Source organism: Bufo bufo, chromosome 5, assembly GCF_905171765.1.
Source record: "Bufo bufo chromosome 5, aBufBuf1.1, whole genome shotgun sequence".
Lineage (NCBI taxonomy): Eukaryota > Metazoa > Chordata > Amphibia > Anura > Bufonidae > Bufo > Bufo bufo.
In genome coordinates this window covers 538,382,513-538,396,962 of record NC_053393.1, presented here as the reverse complement: position 1 = coordinate 538,396,962, position 14,450 = coordinate 538,382,513, and positions in this window count along the sequence as shown.

Genomic DNA, 14,450 nt, shown 5'->3' with positions numbered 1-14,450 from the left:
GGTCCTCAAGGTGTTGAAGGCCAGTCTAGATATGTAATAACTTTGTGATTACTCATTGAAGGTCCACCTACTGGAAACCACAATGACTATTAGACCAGACTATTAGACCAAAATGTCCAAAGGTCTAATGAAGTACAGTAGGTGTATCACAATACATTACAATATTATTAACAAGTTAATTTACAGGTGAAACCCGAAAAATTTGAATATCATGCAAAGTAAATTTATTTCAGTAATGCAACTTAAAAGGTGAAACTAATATATGAGACTCCTTACAGGCAAAGCGAGTAGAGTTGAGCGAACACCTGGATGTTCGGGTTCGAGAAGTTCGGCCGAACTTCCCGGAAATGTTCGGGTTCGGGATCCGAACCCGACCCGAACTTCGTCCCGAACCCGAACCCCATTGAAGTCAATGGGGACCCGAACTTTTGGGCACTAAAAAGGCTGTAAAACAGCCCAGGAAAGAGCTAGAGGGCTGCAAAAGGCAGCAACATGTAGGTAAATCCCCTGCAAACAAATGTGGATAGGGAAATTAATTAAAATAAAAATAAAAAAAATAAAAATGAACCAATATCAATTGGACAGAGGTCCCATAGCAGAGAATCTGGCTTCACGTCAGCAGAGAATCAGTCTCTTCATGCCATAGCAAAGAATCTGGCTTCATGTCAGCAGAGAATCAGTCTCTTCATGCCATAGCAGAGAATCTGGCTTCATGTCAGCGCAGAATCATTCTTCATGTCATAGCAGAGAATCAGGCTTCACGTCACCCACCACTGGAACAGGCCACTGTCACACATTTAGGCCCCGGCACCCAGACAGAGGAGAGCGGTCCCGTAACAGAGAATCTGGCCTTATGTCAGCGCAGAATCTGTCTTCATATCATAGCAGAGAATCAAGCTTCACGTCACCCACCACTGGAACAGGCCACTGTCACACATTTAGGCCCCGGCACCCAGACAGAGGAGAGAGGTCCTGTAACAGAGAATCTGGCCTTATGTCAGCACAGAATCTGTCTTCATGTCATAGCAGAGAATCAGGCATCACGTCACCCACCACTGGAACAGACCACTGTCACACATTTAGGCCCAGGCACCCAGGCAGAGGAGAGAGGTCCCGTAACAGAGAATCTGGCCTTATGTCAGCACAGAATCTGTCTTAATGTCATAGCAGAGAATCAGGCTTCACGTCACCCACCACTGGAACAGGCCACTGTCACACATTTAGGCCCAGGCACCCAGGCAGAGGAGAGAGGTCCCGTAACAGAGAATCTGGCCTTATGTCAGCGCAGAATCTGTCTTCATGTCATAGCAGAGAATCAGGCATCACGTCACCCACCACTGGAACAGGCCACTGTCACACATTTAGGCCCAGGCACCCAGGCAGAGGAGAGAGGTCCCGTAACAGAGAATCTGGCCTTATGTCAGCACAGAATCTGTCTTAATGTCATAGCAGAGAATCAGGCTTCACGTCACCCACCACTGGAACAGGCCACTGTCACACATTTAGGCCCAGGCACCCAGGCAGAGGAGAGAGGTCCCGTAACAGAGAATCTGGCCTTATGTCAGCACAGAATCTGTCTTCATGTCATAGCAGAGAATCAGGCTTCACGTCACCCACCACTGGAACAGGCCACTGTCACACATTTAGGCCCCTGCACCCAGGCAGAGGAGAGAGGTCCCGTAACAGAGAATCTGGCCTTATGTCAGCACAGAATCTGTCTTCATGTCATAGCAGAGAATCAGGCTTCACGTCACCCACCACTGGAACAGGCCACTGTCACACATTTAGGCCCAGGCACCCAGGCAGAGGAGAGAGGTCCCGTAACAGAGAATCTGGCCTTATGTCAGCACAGAATCTGTCTTCATGTCATAGCAGAGAATCAGGCTTCACGTCACCCACCACTGGAACAGGCCACTGTCACACATTTAGGCCCAGGCACCCAGGCAGAGGAGAGAGGTCCCGTAACAGAGAATCTGGCCTTATGTCAGCACAGAATCTGTCTTCATGTCATAGCAGAGAATCAGGCTTCACGTCACCCACCACCTCAACAGGCCACTGTCACACATTTAGGCCCAGGCACCCAGGCAGAGGAGAGAGGTCCCGTAACAGAGAATCTGGCCTTATGTCAGCACAGAATCTGTCTTCATGTCATAGCAGAGAATCAGGCATCACGTCACCCACCACTGGAACAGGCCACTGTCACACATTTAGGCCCAGGCACCCAGGCAGAGGAGAGAGGTCCCGTAACAGAGAATCTGGCCTTATGTCAGCACAGAATCTGTCTTCATGTCATAGCAGAGAATCAGGCTTCATGTCACCCACCACTGGAACAGGCCACTGTCACACATTTAGGCCCAGGCACCCAGGCAGAGGAGAGAGGTCCCGTAACAGAGAATCTGGCCTTATGTCAGCGCAGAATCTGTCTTCATGTCATAGCAGAGAATCAGGCTTCACGTCACCCACCACTGGAACAGACCACTGTCACACATTTAGGCCCAGGCACCCAGGCAGAGGAGAGAGGTCCCGTAACAGAGAATCTGGCCTTATGTCAGCACAGAATCTGTCTTCATGTCATAGCAGAGAATCAGGCTTCACGTCACCCACCACTGGAACAGGCCACTGTCACACATTTAGGCCCAGGCACCCAGGCAGAGGAGAGAGGTCCCGTAACAGAGAATCTGGCCTTATGTCAGCACAGAATCTGTCTTCATGTCATAGCAGAGAATCAGGCTTCACGTCACCCACCACCTCAACAGGCCACTGTCACACATTTAGGCCCAGGCACCCAGGCAGAGAAGAGAGGTCCCGTAACAGAGAATCTGGCCTTATGTCAGCACAGAATCTGTCTTCATGTCATAGCAGAGAATCAGGCACCACGTCACCCACCACTGGAACAGGCCACTGTCACACATTTAGGCCCAGGCACCCAGGCAGAGGAGAGAGGTCCCGTAACAGAGAATCTGGCCTTATGTCAGCACAGAATCTGTCTTCATGTCATAGCAGAGAATCAGGCTTCATGTCACCCACCACTGGAACAGGCCACTGTCACACATTTAGGCCCAGGCACCCAGGCAGAGGAGAGAGGTCCCGTAACAGAGAATCTGGCCTTATGTCAGCACAGAATCTGTCTTCATGTCATAGCAGAGAATCAGGCATCACGTCACCCACCACTGGAACAGGCCACTGTCACACATTTAGGCCCAGGCACCCAGGCAGAGGAGAGAGGTCCCGTAACAGAGAATCTGGCCTTATGTCAGCGCAGAATCTGTCTTCATGTCATAGCAGAGAATCAGGCTTCACGTCACCCACCACTGGAACAGGCCACTGTCACACATTTAGGCCCAGGCACCCAGGCAGAGGAGAGAGGTCCCGTAACAGAGAATCTGGCCTTATGTCAGCGCAGAATCTGTATTCATGTCATAGCAGAGAATCAGGCTTCACGTCACCCACCACTGGAACAGGCCACTGTCACACATTTAGGCCCAGGCACCCAGGCAGAGGAGAGAGGTCCCGTAACAGAGAATTTGGCCTTATGTCAGCGCAGAATCTGTATTCATGTCATAGCAGAGAATCAGGCTTCACGTCACCCACCACTGGAACAGGCCACTGTCACACATTTAGGCCCCGGCACCCAGACAGAGGAGAGCGGTCCCGTAACAGAGAATCTGGCCTTATGTCAGCGCAGAATCTGTCTTCATGTCATAGCAGAGAATCAGGCTTCACGTCAGCCACCACTGGAACAGGCCACTGTCACACATTTAGGCCCAGGCACCCAGGCAGAGGAGAGAGGTCCCGTAACAGAGAATCTGGCCTTATGTCAGCGCAGAATCTGTATTCATGTCTTAGCAGACAATCAGGCTTCACGTCACCCACCACTGGAACAGGCCACTGTCACACATTTAGGCCCCGGCACCCAGACAGAGGAGAGGTTCATTCAACTTTGGGTTGCCCCACAATATAATGGTAAAATGAAATTAAAAATAGTATTGAATGAGGAAGTGCCCTGGAGTAGAATAATATATGTTAAGGGGAGGTAGTTAATATCTAATCTGCAGGGATGGACAGGTCCTGTGGGATCCATGCCTGGTTCATTTTTATGAACGTCAGCTTGTCCACATTGGCTGTAGACAGGCGGCTGCGTTTGTCACGAACAGACAAAACGCTGGCCGCCGGGAAGGCCAGCACCTCCAAGGCATAAAAGGCTAGCTCTGGCCACGTGGACAATTTGGAGACCCAGAAGTTGAATGGGGCCGAACCATCAGTCAGTACGTGGAGGGGTGTGCACAGGTACTGTTCCACCATGTTAGTGAAATGTTGCCTCCTGCTAACACGTTCCGTATCAGGAGGTGGTGCAGTTAGCTGTGGCGTGGTGACAAAACTTTTCCACATCTCTGCCATGCTAACCCTGCCCTCAGAGGAGCTGGCCGTGACACAGCTGCGTTGGCGACCTCTTGCTCCTCCTCTGCCTTCGCCTTGGGCTTCCACTGGTTCCCCTGTGACATTTGGGAATGCTCTCAGTAGCGCGTCTACCAACGTGCGCTTGTACTCGCGCATCTTTCTATCACCCTCCAGTGTAGGAAGTAAGGTGGGCACATTGTCTTTGTACCGGGGATCCAGCATGGTGGCAACCCAGTAGTCTGCACACGTTAAAATGTGGGCAACTCTGCTGTCGTTGCGCAGGCACTGCAGCATGTAGTCGCTCATGTGTGCCAGGCTGCCCAGAGGTAAGGACAAGCTGTCCTCTGTGGGAGGCGTATCGTCATCGTCCTGTGTTTCCCCCCAGCCACGCACCAGTGATGGGCCCGAGCTGCTTTGGGTGCCACCCCGCTGTGAACATGCTTCATCCTCATCCTCCTCATCCTCCTCCACCTCCTCCTCATCCTCGTCCTCCTCGTCCTCCAGTAGTGGGCCCTGTCTGGCCACATTTGTACCTGGCCTCTGGTGTTGCAAAAAACCTCCCTCTGAGTCACTTTGAAGAGACTGGCCTGAAAGTGCTAAAAATGACCCCTCTTCCTCCTCTTCCTCCTGGGCCACCTCCTCTTCCATCATCGCCCTAAGTGTTTTCTCAAGGAGACATAGAAGTGGTATTGTCATCGCCACTGGCCATGTTGGTGGAGTACTCGAAACAGCGCAACAGGGCACACAGGTCTCGCATGGAGGCCCAGTCATGTCCAGCACAGTCTGTCCAGCACAGTCGCACAGTCTGTCCAGCATATGCAAGGTGATGAACTTCTGCACCACCAAATTCAGCACATGCGCCAGGCAAGGGATGTGCGTCAAACCGGCTAGTCCCAGAGCTGCAACGAGATTTCGCCCATTATCGCACACCACCAGGCCGGGCTTGAGGCTCACCGGCAGCAACCACTCGTCGGTCTGTTGTTCTATACCCCGCCACAACTCCTGTGCGGTGTGGGGCCTGTCCCCCAAACATATGAGTTTCAGAATGGCCTGCTGACGTCTACCCCGGGCTGTGCTGAAGTTGGTGGTGAAGGTGTGTGGCTGACTGGATGAGCAGGTGGAAGAAGAGGAGGAGGAAGCTGAGTAGGAGGAGGAGGAGACAGGAGGCAAAGAATGTTGCCCTGCGATCCTTGGCGGCGGAAGGACGTGCGCCAAATAGCTCTCCGCCTGGGGCCCAGCCGCCACTACATTTACCCAGTGTGCAGTTAGGGAGATATAGCGTCCCTGGCCGTGCTTACTGGTCCACGTATCTGTGGTTAGGTGGACCTTGCCACAGATGGCGTTGCGCAGTGCACACTTGATTTTATCGGACACTTGTTTGTGCAGGGAAGGCACGGCTCTCTTAGAGAAGTAGTGGCGGCTGGGAACAACATACTGTGGGACAGCAAGTGACATGAGCTGTTTGAAGCTGTGTGTGTCCACCAGCCTAAATGACAGCATTTCATAGGCCAGTAGTTTAGAAATGCTGGCATTCAGGGCCAGGGATCGAGGGTGGCTAGGTGAGAATTTACGCTTTCTCTCAAATGTTTGTGAGATGGAGAGCTGAACGCTGCCGTGTGACATGGTTGAGATGCTTGGTGACGCAGGTGGTGGTGTTGGTGGTACATCCCATGTTTGCTGGGCGGCAGGTGCCAACGTTCCTCCAGAGGCGGAGGAAGAGGCCGAGGCGGCGGCAGCAGCAGCAGAAGAGGCCGAGGCGGCAGCTGCAGAAGATGTAGCAGGGGGAGCCTGAGTGACTTCCTTGTTTTTAAGGTGTTTACTCCACTGCAGTTCATGCTTTGCATGCAGGTACTTGGTCATGCAGGTTGTGCTAAGGTTCAGAACGTTAATGCCTCGCTTCAGGCTCTGATGGCACAGCGTGCAAACCACTCGGGTCTTGTCGTCAGCACATTGTTTGAAGAAGTGCCATGCCAGGGAACTCCTTGAAGCTGCCTTTGGGGTGCTCGGTCCCAGATGGCGGCGGTCAGTAGCAGGCGGAGTCTCTTGGCGGCGGGTGTTCTGATTTTTCCCACTGCTCCCTCTTTTGCTACGCTGTTGGCTCGGTCTCACCACTGCCTCTTCCTCCGAACTGTGAAAGTCAGTGGCACGACCTTCATTCCATGTGGGGTCTAGGACCTCATCGTCCCCTGCATCGTCTTCCACCCAGTCTTGATCCCTGACCTCCTGTTCAGTCTGCACACTGCAGAAAGACGCAGCAGTTGGCACCTGTGTTTCGTCATCATCAGAGACGTGCTGAGGTGGTATTCCCATGTCCTCATCATCAGGAAAAATAAGTGGTTGTGCGTTAGTGCATTCTATCTCTTCCACCCCTGGGGAAGGGCTAGGTGGATGCCCTTGGGAAACCCTGGCAGCAGAGTCTTCAAACAGCATAAGAGACTGCTGCATAACTTGAGGCTCAGACAGTTTCCCTGATATGCATGGGGGTGATGTGACAGACCGATGGGCTTGGTTTTCATGCGCCATCTGTGCGCTTTCTGCAGAAGACTGGGTGGAAGATAATGTGAACGTGCTGGATCCACTGTCGGCCACCCAATTGACTAATGCCTGTACCTGCTCAGGCCTTACCATCCTTAGAACGGCATTGGGCCCCACCAAATATCGCTGTAAATTCTGCTGGCTACTGGGACCTGAGGTAGTTGGTTCACTAGGACGTGTGGCTGTGGCAGAACGGCCACGTCCACTCCCAGCACCAGAGGGTCCACTAACACCACCACGACCATGTCCACGTCCGCGTCCCTTATTAGATGTTTTCCTCATTGTTCCCGTTCACCACAATTTTGAGAATGGCAAATTTGGGAATGCTTTTTCAACCCAGAACAAAAAGTTTGCTTTGACGGTCACTACAAATAACTTGACCAGCTAAAACTGTGCAGATTTGGTTGAATAGAGATGTGAGACCTGTTTTTTTTGCGCTGTGTGACAGTTATAGCTTTAATCACAGAATGACACTTCTATCAGCACGCTAACGTGTGTCTTAGGTTTTTCTGAATGATACTATCAATAACTTCAATGTAAGATTTTCTTTTTGGGATAGATTTCAAGTAGGCCTCAAATACCACAAACTAGTTATTTTCAGAATGGCAAATTTGGGAATGCTTTTTCAACCCAGAACAAAAAGTCTGCTTTGACGGTCACTACAAATAACTTGACCAGCTAAAACTGTGCAGATTTGGTTGAATAGAAATGTCAGGTCTATTTTTTAGGCACTGGGTGACAGGCTCAACTTGCCCCTGATGTAATATATGGCCAAAAAATAACCACACTGTTGATGGTTAAATGCACTTGGGTGACACAGGCTCAGCCTGCAGCTGATGTAGTATATGGCCAAAAAATAATCAGACTGTTGATGGTTAAATGCACTTGGGTGAAACAGGCTCAGCCTGCAGCTGATGTACTATATTGCCAAAAAATAACCAGACTGTTGATGGTTAAATGCACTTCGGTGACACAGGCTCAGCCTGCAGCTGATGTGGGATATAGCACAAAATAACCACACTATCGATGGTTAAATACACTTGGTGATAGCTCGTGCTGGCGCACCACAAGTCACAAAATGGCCGCCGATCACCCCAGAAAAAAAGTGATTTAAAAACGCTCTGGGCAGCCTCAAAAAAGTGAGCAAGTCAATATTAGCATTTCAATGATCCACAGCTGCAGATCGATCACAGAATGAAGTCTTTTGGAGGAGTTAATCTGCCTAATCTCGCCCTAACGTCGCAGCTGCAACCTCTCCCTATACTGATCATAGCAGAGTGACGTGCGGCGCTACGTGACTCCAGCTTAAATAGAGGCTGGGTCACATAGTGCACTGGCCAATCACAGCCATGCCAATAGTAGGCATGGCTGTGATGGCCTCTTGGGCCAAGTAGTATGACGCTTGTTGATTGGCTGCTTTGCAGCCTTTCAAAAAGCGCCAAGAAAGCGCCGAACACCGAACCCGAACCCGGACTTTTACGAAAACAGTTCGGGTTCGCTCATCCCTAAAAGCGAGATATTTCAAGCCTTTATTTGTTATAATTTGGATGATTATGGCTTACAGCTTATGAAACCCCAAAGTCTCAATTTTGAGGTCCCCTTTTCTCAGGGGGTATGGATTAATTAGCTGACGAGAGTGCGACACTTTAAGCCTAGAATATTGAACCTTTTCACAATATTCTAATTTTAAGCTGAATTAATGCAATTCCTTTTGCATTACTAAAATAAATGGACTTTTTGCACGATATTATAATTTTTCGAGTCTCACCTGTAATTCAGATATTCAATTCAAAAAGGGAAACAAATATATTCTATAGATTCATTATACACACAGTGATCTCTCATATATTCTATAGATTCATTATACAGAGTGATCTCCTATTTCTATAGATTTATTATACACAGTGATCTCTCATATATTCTATAGATTCATTACTAGTGATGAGCGGCATAGGCAATATTCGTTTTTGCGAAATTTCACAAATTTTTCGCATAATATTCGCAGTAAATTCACAAATTCTAGAATTCGTGATCTCCAGTCATTATTTTCGCGATTGCACAAATCGTTACTAATAATGCTCATATTTTACTGGTGAAAAAAAATCTAGAATATTCGCGATTACGTATATATAGCACTATATTCTACATCTTCGTGAATTCTCCGATAAAAATTTGCGATTAGAATATTCGCAGTCAAACTATTCATTACTCACAGAGTGATCCCTCGTATATTCTATAGATTCATTATACACAGTGATCTCTCCTATATTCTATAGATTCATTATATACAGAGTGATCTCTCATATATTCTATAGATTCATTATACACAGTGATCTCTCATATATTCTATACATTCATTACACACTGAGGGATCTCTTATATATTCTATAGATCCATTATACAGAGAGATCTCTTATATATTCTATAGATTCATTATACAGAGAGATCTCTCATATATTCTATAGATTTATTACATACAGTGATCTCTCATATATTCTATAGATTCATTACACATAGTGATCTCTCATATATTCTATACATTCATTACACACTGAGGGATCTCTTATATATTCTATAGATCCATTATACAGAGAGATCTCTTATATATTCTATAGATTCATTATACAGAGAGATCTCTCATATATTCTATAGATTTATTACATACAGTGATCTCTCATATATTCTATAGATTCATTACACACAGTGATCTCTCATATATTCTATAGATTAATTATACACAGTGATCTCTCATATATTCTATAGATTCATTATACACACAGTGATCTCTCATATATTCTATAGATTCATTTTACACAGAGTGATCTCTCATATATTCTATAGATTCATTATACACAGTGATCTCTCATATATTCTATAGATTCATTATACACAGAGGGATCTCTCATATATTCTATAGATTCATTATACACAGTGATCTCTCATATATTCTATAGATTCATTACACACAGTGATCTCTCATATATTCTATAGATTAATTATACACAGTGATCTCTCATATATTCTATAGATTCATTATACACACAGTGATCTCTCATATATTCTATAGATTCATTTTACACAGAGGGATCTCTCATATATTCTATAGATTCATTATACACAGAGTGATCTCTCATATATTCTATAGATTCATTATACACAGTGATCTCTCATATATTCTATAGATTCATTATACACACAGTGATCTCTCATATATTCTATAGATTCATTTTACACAGAGGGATCTCTCATATATTCTATAGATTCATTATACACAGAGTGATCTCTCATATATTCTATAGATTCATTATACACAGTGATCTCTCATATATTCTATAGATTCATTACACACACAGTGATCTCTCATATATTCTATAGATCCATTATACACAGTGATCTCTCATATATTCTATAGATTCATTATACAGAGTGATCTCTCATATATTCTATAGATCCATTATACAGAGTGATCTCTCATATATTCTATAGATTTATTATACACAGAGCGATCTCTCCTATATTCTATAGATTCATTATACACAGAGTGATCTCTCATATATTCTATAGATTCATTATACACAGAGCGATCTCTCATATATTCTATAGATTCATTACACACAGAGGGATCTCTCATATATTCTACAGATTCATTATACACACAGTGATCTCTCATATATTCTATAGATTCCTTATACACAGAGTGATCTCTCATATATTCTATAGATTCATTATACACAGTGATCTCTCATATATTCTATAGATTCATTATACACAGTGATCTCTCATATATTCTATAGATTCATTATAAACCTAGTGTAACGTAAAGCCGTCACATGACTCAATTGTTCCTGCTATTTAAAGGGAACCTGTTACGGTATGCCAGACCAAACAGGGGGATTATACGTGAGGTCACGGTGTGAGCAATAGGTGGGCCGAGGTAAATACAGTTCTGGTTACTCACGGTTAAATCGTTCCTGGGCAGGACTGCACAAGTGATGAGGAGAACGGCACAGAAATTCTCTGGGGCACACTCTGGTGTAAGGGACACAGGCCAGATGGTGATTTGAGGTGCCCTTGATGGTCTGTATTAATGTGCCTATGGCAAGGTCCCTTGTAGTCGTGACTCTAGTACCTTTTGTGGTGGAACAACCATTTACTGTAGTGTTAATTGAGGAACCCAAGACTGAGACGAGGATGGGGTAATTCAACTTATAACTTTTACTGAACGTTGCTCCTGGTAACAGTAACATCCAAGTATAGTACAGTCTCATTAAGATGGACAGGGGAAAAACTACAACAGATCCACTGCTGACAGGTGTAATGTCTGTCTCTCTAGCTATTAAATGATATAAGTTTGTAGCCTTACTGGCAGAGGACTTCTAGGCTGGTCCTGGTGATCCCAGTGCAGGTTAGTGAGGTTGACGGAGGCTGGTGAATCCTTCACTTTTGAATCCAAAGGTCCTAAGGTGCTTGTGGGGATGGCCGTAAACCTTTGGGGGTCTCCTTCTTTAGTATTCTTTGAATTTAATATCCTGCTGAGTGAATGGAGCACTTCAACTCAAGGAATAAAACTCCAGACTCAGACTGAACTGGAACTAACTGGCTAGGCTGACACACCCAGACTGCACACTCTGCTAGACTGCACTGCACCTAGACTAGGCCTGAGCTGGACTATCTATATGGGAGGTGTTATCTCCCCCTAGTGGTAGGCTCAGTGAAATGCAATCTAAATACATCTGTAAGCAGGGATTATACATAAAGATGCATTGCAGCATAAAAACAGGCTATATATGGAATGCAAAACAATAACACAACAACTTTGCAGTACCCACGAGGGTAGTGGGACACTGCACTGTCACCAGTTTTATGGTGTCCTAACTAAGGGCAACATAAATAAGTGACTGATTCTCTTAGCAAAATGCTGTCTTACTTTCTTCTTCATCTTGTATTGAAAAGCTCCAGCTCATAATGATGAGTCCTGAATATTCATGAGCTCCTGCCTCTCCCCGCCTACCGGCTGCTGATTGACAGTTTTTTTCCCATATGAATCAGCAGCAGATGGGCAGGGGAGTGGCTATAGCTCTGAATTTAAAAAAACGCTGGACTCACTGACATCATGCTGGACTCAAATCAGCTCATTAGCATGCGGCATGTGGCATCTTTGTGTGTATATTATTAGGTAACCATCTGTCACACCAGTAAGTGAATACATCTAAGGTACTTTTTAGTAGTTAATGATTGTATATAATTAGTTAGATTATAATCAAATATCCACATGACAGGTTCCCTTTAAGCTAGGGACCGCCGCCCAGTTGTACACCGTCATTTAGGACGGACTGTGCAAGTAGGTAGGGATAGTAGTGTGGGAGGAGCTTAGGGCTGCACTTATCCCTACCATTTGTGACACCTAGTGATCTCTCATAAACGTATATTCTATAGATTCATTATACACAGATTTATCTCTCATATATTCTATAGATTCATTATATACAGTGATCTTTTATATTCTATAGATTCATTATATACAGAGTGATCTCTCATATATCTATAGGTTAATTATATACAGAGTGATCTCTCATATATTCTATAGATTCATTATACACAGAGGGATCTCTCATATATTCTATAGATTCATTATACGCAAAGTGATCTCTCATATATTCTATAGATTCCTTATACACAGAGGGATCTCTCATATATTCTATAGATTCATTACACACAGTGATCTCTCATATATTCCATAGATTCATTATACACAGTGATCTCTCATATATTCTATAGATTTATTATACACAGTGATCTCTCATATATTCTATAGATTCATTATATACAGAGTGATCTCTCATATATTCTATAGATTCATTATACACAGTGATCTCTCATATATCTATAGGTTAATAATATACAGAGTGATCTCTCATATATTCTATAGATTCATTATACGCAAAGTGATCTCTCATATATTCTACAGATTCATTATACGCAGAGCGATCTCTCATATATTCTATAGATTCATTATATACAGAGTGATCTCTCATATATTTTATAAATTCATTATACACAGAGTGATCTCTGGTATATTCTATAGATTTATTATACACAGTGATCTCTCATATATTCCATAGATTCATTACACAGAGGGATCTCTCATATATTCTATAGATTCATTATACACAGAGGAATCTCTCATATATTCTACAGATTCATTATACACAGAGGGATCTCTCATATATTCCATAGCATTATTATACACAGAGCAATCTCTCATATATTCTATAGATTCATTATACAAAGAGCGCTCTCTAATATATTCTGTAGATTTATTACACACAGAGGGATCTCTCATATATTTTAAAGTTTTACTATACAGAGTAATTTCTCATATTTTCTATTGATTAATTATATACATAGTGATCTATCATATATCCTATAGATTCATTACACACAGTGTGAGGATTTGCTCTGGTAGGCAGGGTAAGCGGATGCAGTACAGAGGCAAAACAAGTTTGTAAATCAAAATGTCAGTGTTTATTCACACAAAAGGCAAAAGAAAAATGACTTATTATTACAGTCTTGATGTTAATTCACACAATAATAAGTCCATAGAACAGACACGTCACCTTTCTAGCCGTTTTATCCCCGGCAGTTCACAGCAGGCTTTAGGGGCCTGTTTCCCAGCGTGCAGCCCTCATGCGGCTCTCAGCCTTCCAGCACAGCACCATGCTTCAGATCCCAAGACAGAGACTCGGCTGCTGAGCCCAGCTGCCTATTTAAAGGACAGCCAGGTGCTGCCAAAACCCGGACTGCCACCCGGACCGCCACACGCCCACACAGTGTACCCGGGACAGGGCATCCGCGTTTCCCTGTAACCGGCCTGCCCTGTGTTCTACTGTAAACTTAAAGTTTTGCTAGGACTATTTGGTGACCCGAGCATTCCTCGCTTTGGCTTGGCTCATCAGACATAGGAGCTGGAACATCTTCCCGTAGAAAACCTGGCTGCGGACTGTCTTCCGTACAGGTCTCCCTATCTTTCCAAGGTTTAAGTAAATTAACAAGGTAAACCTGCTCCGGCTTCCGCCGCCCTGGCTGGAGTACCTTGTAATTTACCTCTCCAACTTTCTCGAGTACCTCGTAGGGCACCTGCCATCTAGCCAAGAACTTACTGTCCACGGTCGGTACCAGAACCAAAACCCGTTCACCCGGGTTAAAGATCCGGACCCGAACCTGCCGATTATAGACCGGACTCTGGTCTCGCTGAGCTGCCTCCATATGCTCCCTGAAAAGAGGCAAAACGGTCTCTACCCGCTGTGGCATCTTGATAACATAATCCAGGACACTTTCATGCGAAGTGGGTTGCTGTTCCCACGCCTCTTTGGCCACATCCAACAGACCACGAGGATGTCTGCTATAAAGAAATTCGAAGGGCGAGAACCCAGTAGAAGCCTGGGGTACCTCTCTCACAGCGAACATGAAATAGTGCAGAAGAAAGTCCCAATCCTTCCCATCTTTAGACACCACCC